The following is a 16,809-nucleotide window of genomic DNA, read 5'->3' on the forward strand; positions in this document are numbered from 1 at the left end:
TGACCGAGACATTTAGGTGTCTCAAGTTAAAATAAACACTCTGTACACACAGGCTGATTCTCATTAACGTTTAAGCCGGCCGGTGTAGCCGAGCGATTCTAGGCGCTTCAGTTTGGAATCGCACGACCGCTACGGTCGCAGGTTCGAATCCTCCCTCGGGCATGGATGTGTGTGATGTTATTAGGTTAGTTAGGTTTAAGTAGTTCTAAGTTCTAGGGGACTGATGACCACAGATGTTAAGTCCCATAGTGCTCAGAGCCATTTGAACCATTTTTGAATTAACGTTTAAAATCCCCCGGAGCGATGTAGATCACACTGAGACAGTTAATTTAATATGAGACATGTGGTGTCACAAGCGTTGGGAAGTACTCCAAAAATGGACGAGAAATGTTGAACATGTGACATCATCGCATGATGTATCTCTCTGCTCTCGCAACGGCTAGTCTTGGGCGTGAAGGGATGATTGAGCAACGCAATACTTACATTAGAACAAACTGTGCAGATTTCGAATACCTTTTGTAAATGTGATCTGTTGTAAATGTATCCTCGATGTAGCAAAGTAAAAGCTGTTCTTAATTTTTATTTTGTTGCTTTTGTCCTCTTTGCCGTCATTATTTGGTAGAGAAAACGTAAATCATTTACTGGTAACGACCCAGTTCGGAATCTTATTTACTTTCAACGCTATACGTTCGGTTTTTGTTGTACTTTTTGAACCGAGTGTGGTAGCGCAGTGCTTAGCACACTAAACTTGCATTCGGGAGGACGAGTGTTCAAACCCGAGCCCGGCCATCTTGATTTGAGATTGCCGTGAGTTCCCTAAATCTCGTGTCCGGAACCGCGCGACTGCTACGGTCGCAGGTTTGAATCCTGCCTCGGGCATGGATGTGTGTGATGTCCTTAGGTTAGTTAGGTTTAAGTAGTTCTAAGTTCTAGGGGACTAATGACCACAGTAGTTAAGTCCCATAGTGCTCAGAGCCATTTGAACCTAAATCTCGTAACGCAAATTCCGGAATGGTTCCTCCGAAAGGGCACTGCCGCTTTCCTTCTCCCTCATTTCGTAAGCCGAGCGCCCGCTCCGTCTCTAACGGCCTCTCTGTCGACGGGACGTTAAACACTAATCTCCTTTTCCTGTACTTTGCAACGAACCAGCGGAGACTGCGAGATAAATCTTCCCTCAATGTCAACATAGAATTGTCTAACGCAATGAAAACAATACTGCCTGCCAGACACAAGAATTGAACCCTGAGCCCAATTTGATAAAGTTGGGCACGAAGGCCCAGAGCCACACCGACGTGAATGCTTGGGTTGGGGCGATCAGGTGACGTAGACCGGTAGGGTCCACGCTGCGCGTGCGACGAGGTACATCATCTGGTGACGTCACATGTTCAACATTTGTCATCCACTTTTGCGGTATTTACCAACGTCTGCGACCTCATGTGCCTATGTCGCTTCGGAGGTTTTTTAAACGTTAGTTGAAAGTTAGTTATCCTTTTCCTATACCTTACCAAAGAATACCGCACATTGATCTTACTAAAACCCGAGAAGGTAATTAGCGGAGTACTGTTTTTAATTTTAGCATATAGAGATAGATCTCTTCGTTGCAGTCGAAATCGGTGAAGCTACCAATGGTACTTTTAACAAGTTTGAACTACTTTTAGTTGCTAATTGTGCCGCAGCAAAAACAGCCACATGAGTTAGCTGCCCGATGGTTCAGAAGTCGTGGTTGGCACTAACTTTTCAGTAACACCATACGTGGGTAAGTGGTGAGTGTTTGTGTAGCGCCGAACGCTAGCTATATCACGCAGCGACGTGCTCCGCCGGGGAGTCAACGGCCACCGAGTGTCAACTGCTGAGGTAGCGGCGGCGGCGGCGGCGGTGACATTCGCTGACAGCCGCTAGCCAGTTCAGCGCTCCGGACGCTGCCCCACTGCTCACTCCGCTGACGGCCTCAAGGTACTGTGGCCCCAATGTGGCGGGGCTTTCCTGTCTACCGTCTGGGAGGCCACAAAATTCCGATCACGAATTTACTTTCAAAACTTAGTACACGTTTAATAGTCCATGGTATGCAGATAGAACAGCTAAGTCTCAGGATAAAATTAAAACCATATGGTCAGTCGTAAAGGAAGTTGCTGGTCTGCAGAGACAGGTCGAGGATATACAATCAGTGCGTAGTGGGAATGTCCGTGTTACTGATAAGTTGCATATATGTACAGTATTTAATAATCACGTTCTGAATATAGCAGGTGAACTAAATAGAAACCTAGTCCCAACAGGGAATCATGTAGCGTTCTTAGAAAAAAGTGTTCCGAGACTGTTACCTGAAATGCTCCTCCATGATACTGACAAGAGGGAGATTGAGCTAATAATTAAATCACTAAAGACCAAGAACTCTCATGGATATGACGGGGTATCTAGCAGAATACTGAAGTATTGTTCTATGTATGTTAGCCCAGTTCTCAGCCATATCTGTAACTTCTCCTTTAGGAGTGGTCGGTTTCCTGACCGATTAAAGTACTCGGTAGTGAAGCCACTTTATAAAAAGGGAGACATTGATAATGTTGACAATTTTAGACCTATTTCTATGCCATCGGTGTTTGCTAAAGTTATCGAGAAGGTTGTATATACAAGGGTACTGGAGCATTTAATTTCACATAATTTGCTGTCAAATGTTCAGTTTGGTTTTAGAAATGGTTTAACAACTGAAAATGCTATATTCTCTTTCCTCTGTGAGGTTTTGGACGGATTAAATAAAAGGTTGCGAACGCTAGGTGTTTTCTTTGAGTTAACGAAGGCTTTTGACTGTGTTGACCACAAAATATTACTGCAGTAGTTGGACCATTATGGAGTAAGGGGAGTAGCTTACTTTAAGAACAGAAAGCAGAAGGTAATTCTCCGCAATATTGAGAGTGGTAGTGATGTTCAGTCCCAATGGGGCACTGTATGTGGGGCGTTCCCCAAGGGTCGGTGCTAGGGCCACTGCTGTTTCTTATTTATATAAATGATATGCCCTGTAGTATTACAGGTGATTCAAAAATATTTCTGTTTGCTGATGACACCAGCTTGATAGTGAAGGATCTTGTGTGTAATATTGAAACAGTAACAAATAATGTAGTTCATGAAATAAGTTCGTGGCTTGTGGAAAATAACTTGATGCTAAATCACAGTAAGACTCAGTTTTTACAGTTTCTAACTCACAATTCAACAAGAACCGATATTTTGATCAGACAGAATATGCATATTATAAGCGAGACGGAACAGTTCAAGTTCCTAGGCGTTCAGATAGATAGTAAGCTGTTGTGGAAAGCCCATGTCCAGGATCTTGTTCAGAAGCTAAATGCTGCTTTATTTACCATTAGAACAGTATCTGAAATAAGTGACACTTCAACACGAAAAGTAGTCTACTTCGCATATTTTCATACGCTTATGTCGTATGGAGTTATTTTTTGGGGTAATTCTTCTGATTCAGAAAGGGTATTTTTGGCTCAAAAACGGGCTGTTCGAGCTATATGTGGTGTAAGTTAGAGAACGTCTTGTCGACCCCTATTCAAAAATCTGGGAATTCTGACATTGCCCTCACAGTATATATTTTCTTTAATGTCGTTTGTTGTTAGCAATATTAGCCTATTCCCAAGAGTTAGCACCTTTCACTCAGTTAATACTAGGCAGAAATCAAATCTGCATGTAGAATGCACTTCGTTGACTCTTGTACAGAAAGGAGTGCAGTATTCTGTTGCATCCATTTTCAATAAGCTACCACAAGAACTCAAAAATCTTAGCAGTAGCCCAAACTCTTTTAAGTCTAAACTGAAGAGTTTCCTCATGGCTCACTCCTTCTGTTCTGTCGAGGAGCTCCTGGAAGAGCTAAAAAATTAAGCAAATTCCAGTGTTACATTGTTGATTTTCTTCATTTAAACTTACGACTTGTCACCTGAATATGTTTATTATATTTCATTTTGTCTTTTTCTAATATCGTGTTATAATTTCAAGTATTGACTCGTTCCATGACCATGGAGACTGCTCCTTAATTTGGTCCCACGGAACAGTAAATAAATAAATAAAATAAAAATAAATTAGTCTTTGTCTATTAGTCTTTGTTAGCTGGGGAAGGAGGGGGGGGGTGGGAGGGGGGCTACCTGAAACTGAGGGTACGTATCCCTACCTCGGGCATGGATGTGTGTGATGTCCTTAGGTTACGTTTAAGTAGTTCTAAGTCTTGGGGACTAATGACCCCAAATGTTAAGTCCCATAGTGCTTAGAGCCAGGCCGGGCCGGGTGGCCGAGCGGTTCTAGGCGCTACAGTCTGGAACCGCGCGACCGCTACGGTCGCAGGTTCGAATCGTGCCCCGGCCATGGATGTGTGTGATGTCCTTAGGTTAGTTAGGTTTATGTAGTTCTAAGTTCTAGGGGACTGGTGACCTCAGAAGTTAAGTCCCATAGTGCTCAGAGCCATTTGAAGCTTAGAGCCATTTGAACCAATTTGGACACTGTGGCCAGGCCTCGGGTGTTGACCTGTCCCACTGCTCCCTGAGCCCCCACCGGTCCAAAATGTGGTAACGCGTTTGCAAAAAGAAAAATAATGAGACGGCGGCTGTCATATGGTTAGCGCTCAAGCTCTGTAATGGGTGCATCGCTGGATCGAGTCCCACTGGCGTTCTCTTTTTTTCTTAATTTATATTTTTTTAACTACTCATATTAATTCATATATATATATCATTTGAAATGTAATATAATGAAATGCCACACGTACTTTCCTGAACGTTTATTGAATTTTCACAGTCATTTGACTGTATACTAATTTTTACTATTATACCAAATATTATGCGACTTTTATTTCAACTGGCAAGTTGGGCTTTCCAAGACTGTCACTCATCCTTGAAACCTGTGTCTCCATGTCGAATCGTCCAGGTGCAAACCAGCTCTCTGTACCTTACGCGATTGCAGGTACAAGGGATTTCGGAAATCGTGATAGACAAACATTTTGAAGAAAAGCTTATGCGTTTAGTCACTTACGCCTTTGTTCATTTACTGTGTCGATAATTACACAAGTAACATTTGCTATCATAATAAAAATTAACAAACAACAATCTAACACTGGAAATTCAATAAAATTTCACGTAAATACACGTGCCTTTTCATCACATTACCTTTTAAATGTAATGTTTCTCAAATAATACGTCCAGCATCGAAAAAATATGAATAAAAAAAGTAATGGAGGGGGGGGGGGGGGCTAAGCTCGATCCAGCGATCCACCGATTACGGAGCCTGAACACAAATTATACCAGTGCTGCCATTTCGGGTTCAGGGTCGCAACGCGCCGGTACATCATAGAGGCGTGAAATTTCTCCTGCTATTTTCACGAAATTTTGTAAATGGAACGCCTTAATACTTGCACATTATGTTGCCCTAGCGGACTATGAAGTGGACAATGAAGTACGTCGAAGAAAACGATTTATTGACACGTAGCACGGAATCAGAAATTATCGTTCTTGCAAAACACAATAGCTCTTTATACTCATGAAGTCACGAGTGCTATCGACAGGGGATGTCCAATATATTCCATATTTTCAGGTTTCCAGAAGGCTTTCGACTCCGTTCCTCATAAGCGTCTTCTAATCAAACTGCGTGCCTACGGAATATCGCCTCAGTTGTGCGACTCGATTCGTGATTTCCTGTCAGAAAGGTCACAGTTCGTGGTAATAGACGGAAATTCAGCTAGTAAAACAGAAATAATATGCGGTGTTCCCCAAGGAAGTGTGATAGGCCCTCTATTGTTCCTGATCTATGTTTACGACATAGGAGACAATCTCAGTTGCCGTCTTAGGTTTGCAGATGATGCTGTCATTTACCGTCTTGTAAAGTCATCAGATGATCAAAACAAATGGCAAAATGATTTAGATAATATATCTGTATGGTGCGAAAAGTGGCACCTGACCCTAAATAAAGAAAAGTGTGAAGTTACTCACATGAGTACTAAAAGAAATCCACTAAATTTCGATTACGTGATAAATCACACAAATCTGAAGGCTGTAAATTCAACTAAATAGTTAGGCACTACAACAACAAGTAACCTAAATTGGAACGGTCACATAGATAATGTCGTGCGTAGAGCAAACCAAAGGCTGCGATTCATTGGCAGAACACTGCGAAGGTGCAACAGATCTGCTAAAGAGACTGCTTACACCACGCTTGTCAGCCCTATTCTGAAGTACTGCTGTGTGGTGTGGGGTCCGCATCAGGTGGGACTGACGGATGACATCGAAAAAGTACAAAGAAGGGCGGCTCGTTTTGTATTATCGTGAAATAGGGGAGATAGTGCCACAGACATGATGTGTAAATTGCAGTGGCAATAATTAAAACAAAGGCGTTTTTCGTAGCGACGGGATCTTCTCATGAAATTTCAATCATCAGTTTTCTCCTCCGATTCTCCAATTCTCCGATTTCTCTAACATTCTGTTGGCACCCACCTACATAGGGAGAAATGGTCATCGCGATAAAATAAGAGAAATCAGGGCTCGCACAGAAAAATTTAAGTGCTCGTTTTTCGCGCGCGCTGCTCGAGAGTGGAACGGTAGAGAGACAGATTGAAGGTGGTTCATTGAACCCTCTGCCAGGCACTTTATTGTGAATAGCAGAGTAATCACGTAGATGTAGATGTAGCTGTAGACGTAGTAAAGGTGTACAAAGTTTGACGTAAATCAGTGATCTAAACTTCGTGGCCTCCCCCCTCCAGAGTTGAGTGGTCGTTATTGGCTCTCAATGAGGCAGCAAAAAGTTATATTTAGTTACCTGAACGCAGTTGATGAGCTTCCTCAAGGACAAGTACCGTTCCTGGTTTCTGTATTTACTGGCGCTGTAACGTTCAATCGCCTGCTTCAGATGACCCGTCTAAGGCTATGATCACAGTGGCATCAACATAGGTGGACTTCTCCGACGATCGACAAAGGCCGAATATGGCCGCGAGCAACTGATAAGTTTAATCGACGAATGAAGGAGCGATCGGTACACTGAAGATGGAAAATATCGTAGTCGGGATATAGCTCGGAATCTATGGACAGAATGGCTCTGAGCACTATGAGACTTAACATCTATGGTCATCAGTCCCCTAGAACTTAGAACTACTTAAACCTAACTAACCTAAGGACATCACACAACACCCAGTCATCACGAGGCAGAGAAAATCCCTGACCCCGCCGGGAATCGAACCCGGGAACCCGGGCCTATGGACAGATATAGCAGATTTATTGGAAACCAAGTACGCAAAGTCTTTATCGGACATCTTACACGTAAATTATGAACTCAAAAAATAATTAGTTCATGTGAGAATGAGTGCTCCCCATACACGTGAAACACTGCAGTCAGCAATACGAAACACCTGGACTCTCCTCTTGTTCCAGTTAAAAGTGATTCTTTCCGTGTGAAGTCATTTAAACGTTGTCTCCGGGCCATGTCGTAATGAAGAACACCACCACACTGCTCAGTAACTGCTCGTTGCTTGACGCACGCTTTCTTTTGCCGTTTCTCCAGCAGCCTCGTGTTACGGGGACAGCCGCACTTGGCGCTACCGTCAACCTAACCTCACGCCACGTGTCGCCCAACTTTCTGTGCACGACTGGGAGACCTCTGCAAATATGCTCGCGCACTTTCATTCACGTCGACCGAGAGTTTAACACATTACGTTATCTGTCTCTTAGTGTGAAGGAGTCTGGGTTAAAGCTTTTCCTTTGTATGACTCTGTAACAACCGATGCTACTTTGATACACAATATAATACTATTCCTTTTTATTTCTTGTGACTTCATTTCTTCAGGCCGATGAAGCACGCCTCCTGTCATTTTCCAGCCGAATATGGCTTTTTTTTTTTCAGCTTTGAAATTTGTAATGGTGCATTTTTGACACTCTGAAGCACATTTGGGCTACATGTGATTTTTTTAACTTTATTATTATCTTTTTTTTCGTGTTGCGACAACAAGGGTCGCTCGTTGAACACAATTACAATAAATGTGCTTCTGTACTAATGGTTAATTTCCAACAAGATAGCCTCCGACCTGCCATTTCTTCTACGCGACGAAGCCTAGAACACTGGTAGGGACATTGTACAGATCACTAAACCTCATGGCTCTGAAAGGGCCGTACATGTTGTGTCCGTAATGCAATAAATTCAAGAATAAGAGACTGTTAGCTATCAAGTTGGCTGATACTTATTGTAAGGTATTACTTCCTCTTTGCTGCCAGCACTCCCACCTATTAACAGACAGTTTCGTCTGAAAATGACTTAACCAACGCCGGTCACTAAGTACAAAGCAAATACATTAAATAAAGCATGACTTAAGATAGTTGCGATAAATGACATAGATTACTGGTCGCAGCTCGGTGTAGTAGTGTTTCATGTTTCAAGACAATCTTTTAATTATTTTATTTAACCTTATCCTTGTGACTGATTACGCAGAGTTCTGTCATTTCTTTCAACCACAATTCAAAACAATTCTTGGAACAAAAGTTACACAAACAGAAGCATACATTTTTCCAGCCAGAACGTCACACGTTATTCTGACGGGAAGTCGTCGTTAGATGCAGGGGTATGATAGCGCCACTTCTCGTTGTGTTTGTCTCATATTAATCATTTTTCCGACAGTTCGAGTTGTAATATTTAGCAGTTGTGGCCTTTTCATACGGTAACATTGTTGCGAATGTTGAAGTGCTGTCTAAAAACAAGAGATCCCACCATATCTTGCAAATTTTTCAGCCTTGCAGGAAGATTTTAGATTTATTCCTAGGCTGACACCACAACTATGCTACTGTGATATGTAACGAGTCTTAACTACTGTAAGTAGGCTGTTTAGGTTTTTATATTGGTAACGCCACGTAGCGCTCTGTATAAAAATCACTGGCTGTGCTGTGTGCAGTCTGTGGCTAGTTTGCATTGTTGTCGGCCATTGTAGTGTTGGGCTGTTGGCTGTTAACAGCGCATAGCGTTGCGCAGTTGGAGGTGAGCCGCCAGCAGTGGTGGATGTGGGGAGAGAGATGGCGGAGTTTTGAACTTTGTAAGACTGGATGTCATGAACTGCTATATATATTATGACTATTAAGGTAAATACATCATTTGTTCTCTATCAAAGTCTTTCATTTGCTAACCATGCCTATCAGTAGTTAGTGCCTTCAGTAGTTAGAATCTTTTATTTAGCTGGCAGTAGTGGCGCTCGCTATGTTGCAGTAGTTCGAGTAACGAAGATTTTTGTGAGGTAAGTGTTTTGTGAAAGGTATAGGTTAATGTTAGTCAGGGCCATTCTTTTGTAGGGATTATTGAAAGTCAGATTGCGTTGCGCTAAAAACATTGTGTGTCAGTTTAAGCACAGTCTTGTATAATTGTTCAAAGGGGACGTTTCATATGGCGACCCTGCCATTCTTTTGTAGGGATTATTGAAAGTCAGATTGCGTTGCGCTAAAAACATTGTGTGTCAGTTTAAGCACAGTCTTGTATAATTGTTCAAAGGGGACGTTTCACTACTACATACTTTTAAGACTAATTCAGTACTATAGACGTTGAACTCAAGTTCCGGGAGCGAAAGGAAATCATTAGTGACCTTGGTGTGGTGTACCGTCCCGTCACTCTCTCAAGTGATTGGAGAGACTCATTGAGGATTACAGAACGGAGGCTCGAACCCTGATCCTCGCGAATACGCCTCTTGTGGCTAAGCCAGTGCGTCAAACTCCACCTTTCTGTATCGAGTAATGAAGAATGAAGAGCACAAGAGTGAAACGCGATTCCGGTACATGACTTACTCCTTGTGGAGAATAATAAGGAGTCCCTCAAGAACAATATCCGTGTCTGACAGAAGGGCCACAACCAAGAATGGGGAACACTCTTATTTCATGATCGGAGAAGTTTCCTCTACATCTGCATACGTACTCCGCAAGCCACCGTAAGGAGCTTGGTGGGAGATGCAGCCGCCCTGAATTGCTTCGATGTTTTCCTTTAGACCGACCTGGTGCGGGTCACAAACAATTGGGCAGCATTCAAGAATAGGTCGTATTAGCGTCCTACATGCGGCCTCCTTCACATATATGAACTACACTTTCATAAAATTCTCCCAGTGAATCGAAGACTTCCCTACCACAATGCTCCCATGCTCGTTCCATTTGCAGCGTTACGACCAAATATTTAAACGACCTGGCTGTATCAAGCAAGACACTACTAATACTATACCCAGACTTTTCGTATGTTTTTCGTACTCATCTGCATTAATTTCCTTATTTCTACGTTTACAGCCAGCTGCCATTCATCATACGAACTAGAAATTTTGACCAAGTCATCTTGTATCATCCTAGAGTCACTCTTCTTCGCCACCTTCCCGTACACCGCAGCATCATCAGCAAACAATCGCAGATTGCTGCTCACCCTCTCTCCCAGATCATTTATGCAGATACAGCATAATAGTGGTCCTATCACACATCCCTGGGGCACTCTTGACGGTATTTTTATCTCTAATGAATACTCCCTGTCGAGGACAACATACTAGGACCTGTTCCTTAGGGAGTCATCGCGCCAGTCAGATATCTGGAAACCTATTCTCCGTGCTCATACAATCTGCATTGGGATACCGTGTCAAATGCTTTTCGGAAATCCGGGAATATGGAATCTGCTTGTTGCCCTTCATCCATAGTTCGCAGTATATCATGTGATAAAAGGGCAAGACGAATTTCGCACCAGCGATGCTTTCTAAAATCTTATTCATTCGTGGACGTAAGCTTCTCGGTCTCTAGAAAATTTATTGTATTCGATCTCAGAATATGTTCTAAAAGTACCCAGTAAATCGCTGTTAAGGATATTGGTCAGTAATTTTGCGGACGCGTTTATCCTATACAGGAATCATCTGCATTTTTTCGTAGTCCCTGGGATTTTGCGCTGGTCGAGAGATTCTCTTAAAATACAATCTAAGAAAGGAACAAATGCTCCATTCGGAATGAGGTTTAACCTAGCATATCAAAATGGTTCAAATGGCTCTGAGCACTATGGGACTCAACTGCTGTGGTCATCAGTCCCCTAGAACTTAGAACTACGTAAACCTAACTAACCTAAGGACATCACATACACCCATGCCCGAGGCAGGATTCGAACCTGCGACCGTAGCAACAGCGCGGCTCCGGACTGGAGCGCCTAGAACCGCACGGCTATCGAGGCCGGCCCTAGCATATCAGCAAGGTGATTAGGAAAGCGTCGCTTCCACCTCCCATTCCACTCCTCTCTAACAGTGGATAGAACTTCCTATTAAACAACGAAGGTTCAGACCATTTACCTACCAGTTTAGCGTAACATACAGGTACATCTTAGTAATTTGGGCTATATGGGGGAATGTTGTACCTGGAGGAAATTGAGTTGGTTGGTGTTTTACTCTAATGACTAATTTTAGAATCACATGAAGGAAAGCATACTGGAAACCGCCGTAAGCAGTTTCCGTCATTTTCTACGATTTTGTTGCTGTGAGACATGAGGATGTGCTTTTAATATTAACACCTACAGCTACAGGGTGGTCCATTGATAGTGACCGGGCCAAATATCTCACGAAATAAGCAACAAACGAAAAAACTACAAAGAACGAAAGTCGTCAAGCTTGAAGGGGGAAAACAGATGGCGCTATGGTTGGCCCGCTAGATGGCGCTGTCATAGGTCAAACGGATAGGAACTGCGTTTTTTTTTAAAATAGGAATCCCCATTTTTTGTTACATATTCGTGTAGTACGTAAAGAAATATGAATGATTTAGCTTTGTGATAGATGGCGCTGTAATAGTCACAAACGTACATCTACATCTATATCTACATTTATACTCCGCAAGCCACCCAACGGTGTGTGGCGGAGGGCACTTTACGTGCCACTGTCATTACCTCCCTTTCCTGTTCCAGTCGCGTATGGTTCGCGGGAAGAACGACTGTCTGAAAGCCTCCGTGCGCGCTCTAATCTCTCTAATTTTACATTCGTGATCTCCTCGGGAGGTGTAAGTAGGGGGAAGCAATATATTCGATACCTCATCCAGAAACGCACCCTATCGAAACCTGGCGAGCAATCTACACCGCGATGCAGAGCGCCTCTCTTGCAGAGTCTGCCACTTGAGTTTGTTAAACATCTCCGTAACGCTATCACGGTTACCAAATAACCCTGTGACGAAACGCGCCGCTCTTCTTTGGATCTTCTCTATCTCCTCCGTCAACCCGATCTGGTACGGATCCCACACTGATGAGCAATACTCAAGTATAGGTCGAACGAGTGTTTTGTAAGCCACCTCCTTTGTTGATGGACTACATTTTCTGAGGACTCTCCCAATGAATCTCAACCTTGTACCCGCCTTACCAACAATTAATTTTATATGATCATTCCACTTCAAATCGTTCCGCACGCATACTCCCAGATATTTTACAGAAGTAACTGCTACCAGTGTTTGTTCCGCTATCATATAATCATACAATAAAGGATCCTTCTTTCTATGTATTCGCAATACATTACATTTGTCTATGTTAAGGGACAGTTGCCACTCCCTGCACCAAGTGCCTATCCGCTACAGATCTTCCTGCATTTCGCTACAATTTTCTAATGCTGCAACTTCTCTGTATACTACAGCATCATCCGCGAAAAGCCGCATGGAACTTCCGACACTATCTACTAGGTCATTTATATATATTGTGAAAAGCAATGGTCCCATAACACTCCCCTGTGGCACGCCAGAGGTTACTTTAACGTCTGTAGACGTCTGTCCAGTGATAACAACATGCTGTGTTCTGTTTGCTAAAAACTCTTCAATCCAGCCACACAGCTGGTCTGATATTCCGTAGGCTCTTATTTTGTTTATCAGGCGACAGTGCGGAACTGTATCGAACGCCTTCCGGAAGTCAAGAAAAATAGCATCTACCTGGGAGCCTGTATCTAATATTTTCTGGGTCTCATGAACAAATAAATCGAGTTGGGTCTCACACGATCGCTGTTTCCGGAATCCATGTTGATTCCTACATAGTAGATTCTGGGTTTCCAAAAACGACATGATACTCGAGCAAAAAACATGTTCTAATATTCTACAACAGATCGACGTCAGAGATATAGGTCTATAGTTCTGCGCATCTGCTCGACAACCCTTCTTGAAGACTGGCACTACCTGTGCTCTTTTCCAATCATTTGGAACCCTCCGTTCCTCTAGAGACTTGCGGTACACGGCCTTTAGAAGGGGGCATGTTCTTTCGCGTACTCTGTGTAGAATCGAATTGGTATCCCGTCAGGTCCAGTGGACTTTCCTCTATTGAGTGATTCCAGTTGCTTTTCTATTCCTTGGACACTTATTTCGATGTCAGCCATTTTTTCGTTTGTGCGAGGATTTAGAGAAGGAACTGCAGTGCAGTCTTCCTCTGTGAAACAGCTTTGGAAAAAGGTGTTTAGTATTTCAGCTTTACGCGTGTCATCCTCTGTTTCAATGCCATCATCATCCCGGAGTGGATGAATATGCTGTTTCGAGCCACTTACTGATTTAACATAAGACCAGAACTTCCTATGATTTTCTGTCAAGTCGGTACATAGAATTTTACTTTCTATTTCACTGAACGCTTCACGCATAGCCCTCCTTACGCTAACTTTGACATCGTTTAGCTTCTGTCGTCTGAGAGGTTTTGGCTGCGTTTAAACTTGGAGTGAAGCTCTCTTTGCTTTCGCAGTAGTTTCCTAACTTTGTTGTTGTACCACGGTGGGTTTTTCCCGTCCCTCACAGTTTTACTCGGCACGTACCTGTCTAAAACGCATTTTACGATTGCCTTGAACTTTTTCCATAAACACTCAACATTGTCAGTGTCGGAACATAAATTTTCGTTTTGATCTGTTAGGTAGTCTTAAATCTGCCTTCTATTACTCTTGCTAAACAGATAAACCTTCCTCCCTTTTTTTATATTCCTACTGACTTCCATATTCAGGGATGCTGCAACGGCCTTATGATCACTGATTCCCTGTTCTGTACATACAGAGTGGAAAAGTTCGGTATCACTTAACATTCTGCCAGTGCGGACGGTATTTGCTTTGTGATACATTACCCGTGTTAAAATGGACCGTTTACCAATTGCGGAAAAGGTCGATATCGTGTTGATGTATGGCTATTGTGATCAAAATGCCCAACGGTTGTGTGCTATGTACGCTGCTCGGTATCCTGGACGACATCATCCAAGTGTCCGGACCGTTCGCCGGATAGTTACGTTATTTAAGGAAACAGGGAGTGTTCAGCCACATGTGAAACGTCAACCACGACCTGCAACAAATGATGATTCCCAAGTAGGTGTTTTAGCTGCTGTCGTGGCTAATCCGCACATCGGTAGCAGACAAATTGTGCGAGAATCGGGAATCTCAAAAACGTCGGTGTTGAGAATGCTACATCAACATCGATTGCACCAATACCATAGAATGCACCAGGAATTGCATGGCGACGACTTTGAACGTCGTGTTCAGTTCTGCGACTGGGCACAAGAGAAATTACGGGACGATGACAGATATTTTGCACGCGTTCTATTTAGCGACGAAGCGTCATTCACCAACAGTGGTATCGTAAACCGGCATTATATGCACTACTGGGCGACGGAAAATCCACGATGGCTGCGATAAGTGGAACATCAGCGACCCCGGCGGGTTAATGTTTGGAGCGGCATTATGGGCAATCTACATGGTGCAATGTATGCTGATTTCCTAAGTAGTGTTCTACCGATGTTACTACAAGATATTTCACTGCATGACAGAATGACGATGTACTTCCAGCATTATGGATGTCCAGCACATTGCTCGCCTGCGCTTGAACGGGTAATGAATAGCAAATTTCATGACAGGTGGATTGGTCGTCGAAGCACCATACCATGGCCCGCACGTTCACCGGATCTGACGTCCGCGGATTTCTTTCTGTGGGGAAAGTTGAAGGATATTTGCTATCGTGATCCACCGACAACGCCTGACAACATGCGTCAGTGCATTGTCAATGCATGTGCGAACATTACGGAAGGCGAACTACTCGCTGTTGAGACGAATGTCGTTACACGTATTGCCAAATGCATTGAGGTTGACGGACATCATTTTGAGCATTTATTGCATCAAAGGGACATTTACAGGTAATCACGCCGTAACAGCATGGGTTCTCAGAAATGATACGTTCACAAAGGTACATGTATCACATTGGAACAACCGAAATGAACTGTTCAAACGTACTATGTTCTGTATTTTAATTTAAATAAAACCTATATGTTACCAACTGTTCGTCTAAAATTGTGAGCCATATGTTTGTGACTATTACAGCGCCATCTTTCACAAAGCGAAACGAGTGGTCCAACTAAAACATTCATATTTCTTTATGTACTGCACGAATATGTAATAAAAAATGGGGGTTCCTATTTTAAAAAAAACGCAGTTGATATCCGTTTGACCTATGGCAGCGTCATCTAGCGGGTCAAACATAGTGCCATCTGTTTTCCCCCTTCAAACCAGACAAGTTTCGTTCTTTGCGTTTGATGCTTATTTCGTGAGATATTTGGCCCCGTCACGATCAATGGACCACCCTGTATATAGATACTCCGCAAGACACGGTACAGTGTGTGGTGAAGTGACCTTGTATCAGTACTAGTCATTCCCTTTCCTCTTCCACTCGTAAATAGAGCGAGGGAAATACGGTTATCTGTATGCCTCCGTAGGAGTCCTAATACACTATGTGATCAAAAGTAACCGGACACCTTGCTGAAAATGACTTACAAGTTCGTGGCGCGCTCCATCGGTAATGCTGGAATTCAGTATGGTGTTGGCCCACCCTTAGGCTCGATGACAGCTTCCACTCTCGCAGGCATACGTTCAGTCAGGTGCTGGAAGGTTTCTTGGGGAATGGCATCCCATTCTTCACGGAGTGCTGCACTGATGAGAGGTATCGGTGACGGTCGGTGAGGCCTGCCATGAAGTCGGCATTCCAAAACACCCAAAAGGTGTTCTGTACGATTCACGTCAGGACTCTGTGCAGGCCAGTCCATTACATGGATGTTATGGTCGTGTAACCAGTCCACCACAGGCCGTGCATTATGAACAGGTGCTCGATCGTGTTGAAAGATGAAATCGCCATCCCCGAATTGCTCTTCAACAGTAGGAAGCAAGAAGGTCTCCATGAAAAATGTGACCACATCATTACAGCACCGCCTCCGAATTTTACTGTTGGCACTACACACGCTAGCAGATGACGCTCACTGGGCATTCGCCATACCCACACCCTGCCATAGGACAACCACATTGTGCACCGTCATTCGTCACTCCATACACCGTTTTTCCACTGTTCAGTCGTCCAATGTTTACGCTCCCTACACCAATCGAGGCGTTGTTTGGCGTTTACCGGCGTGATGTGTGGCTTATAAGCAGCCGCTCGACCATGAAATCCAAGTTTTCTCATCTCCCGCCTCAATGTCATAATACTTGCGGTGGGTCCTGATGCAGTTTGGAAGCCCTGTGTGATAGTCTGGATTGACACCTGCCTGTTAGACATTACGACCCTCTTCAGCTGTCAGCGGTGTCTGTCAGTCAACAGACGAGTTCGGCCTGTACGCTTTTGTGCTGTATGTGTCCCTTCACGTTTCCACTTATCACATCGGAAAAAGTGGAAATCTCGCGTACAGGCGTATGACACAAGTGACAACCAATCACCTGACTACGTTCGAAGTTCGTGAGTTCCGCGAAGCGCCCCATTCTGTTCTCTCACGAAGTGTAATGACTACTGAGGTCGCTGATATGTAGTACCTGGCAGCAGGTGGGAGCACAATGCACCCAAAATGAAA

The sequence above is a fragment of the Schistocerca americana genome, chromosome 6 (assembly GCF_021461395.2).
Source record: "Schistocerca americana isolate TAMUIC-IGC-003095 chromosome 6, iqSchAmer2.1, whole genome shotgun sequence".
Taxonomy (NCBI): domain Eukaryota; kingdom Metazoa; phylum Arthropoda; class Insecta; order Orthoptera; family Acrididae; genus Schistocerca; species Schistocerca americana.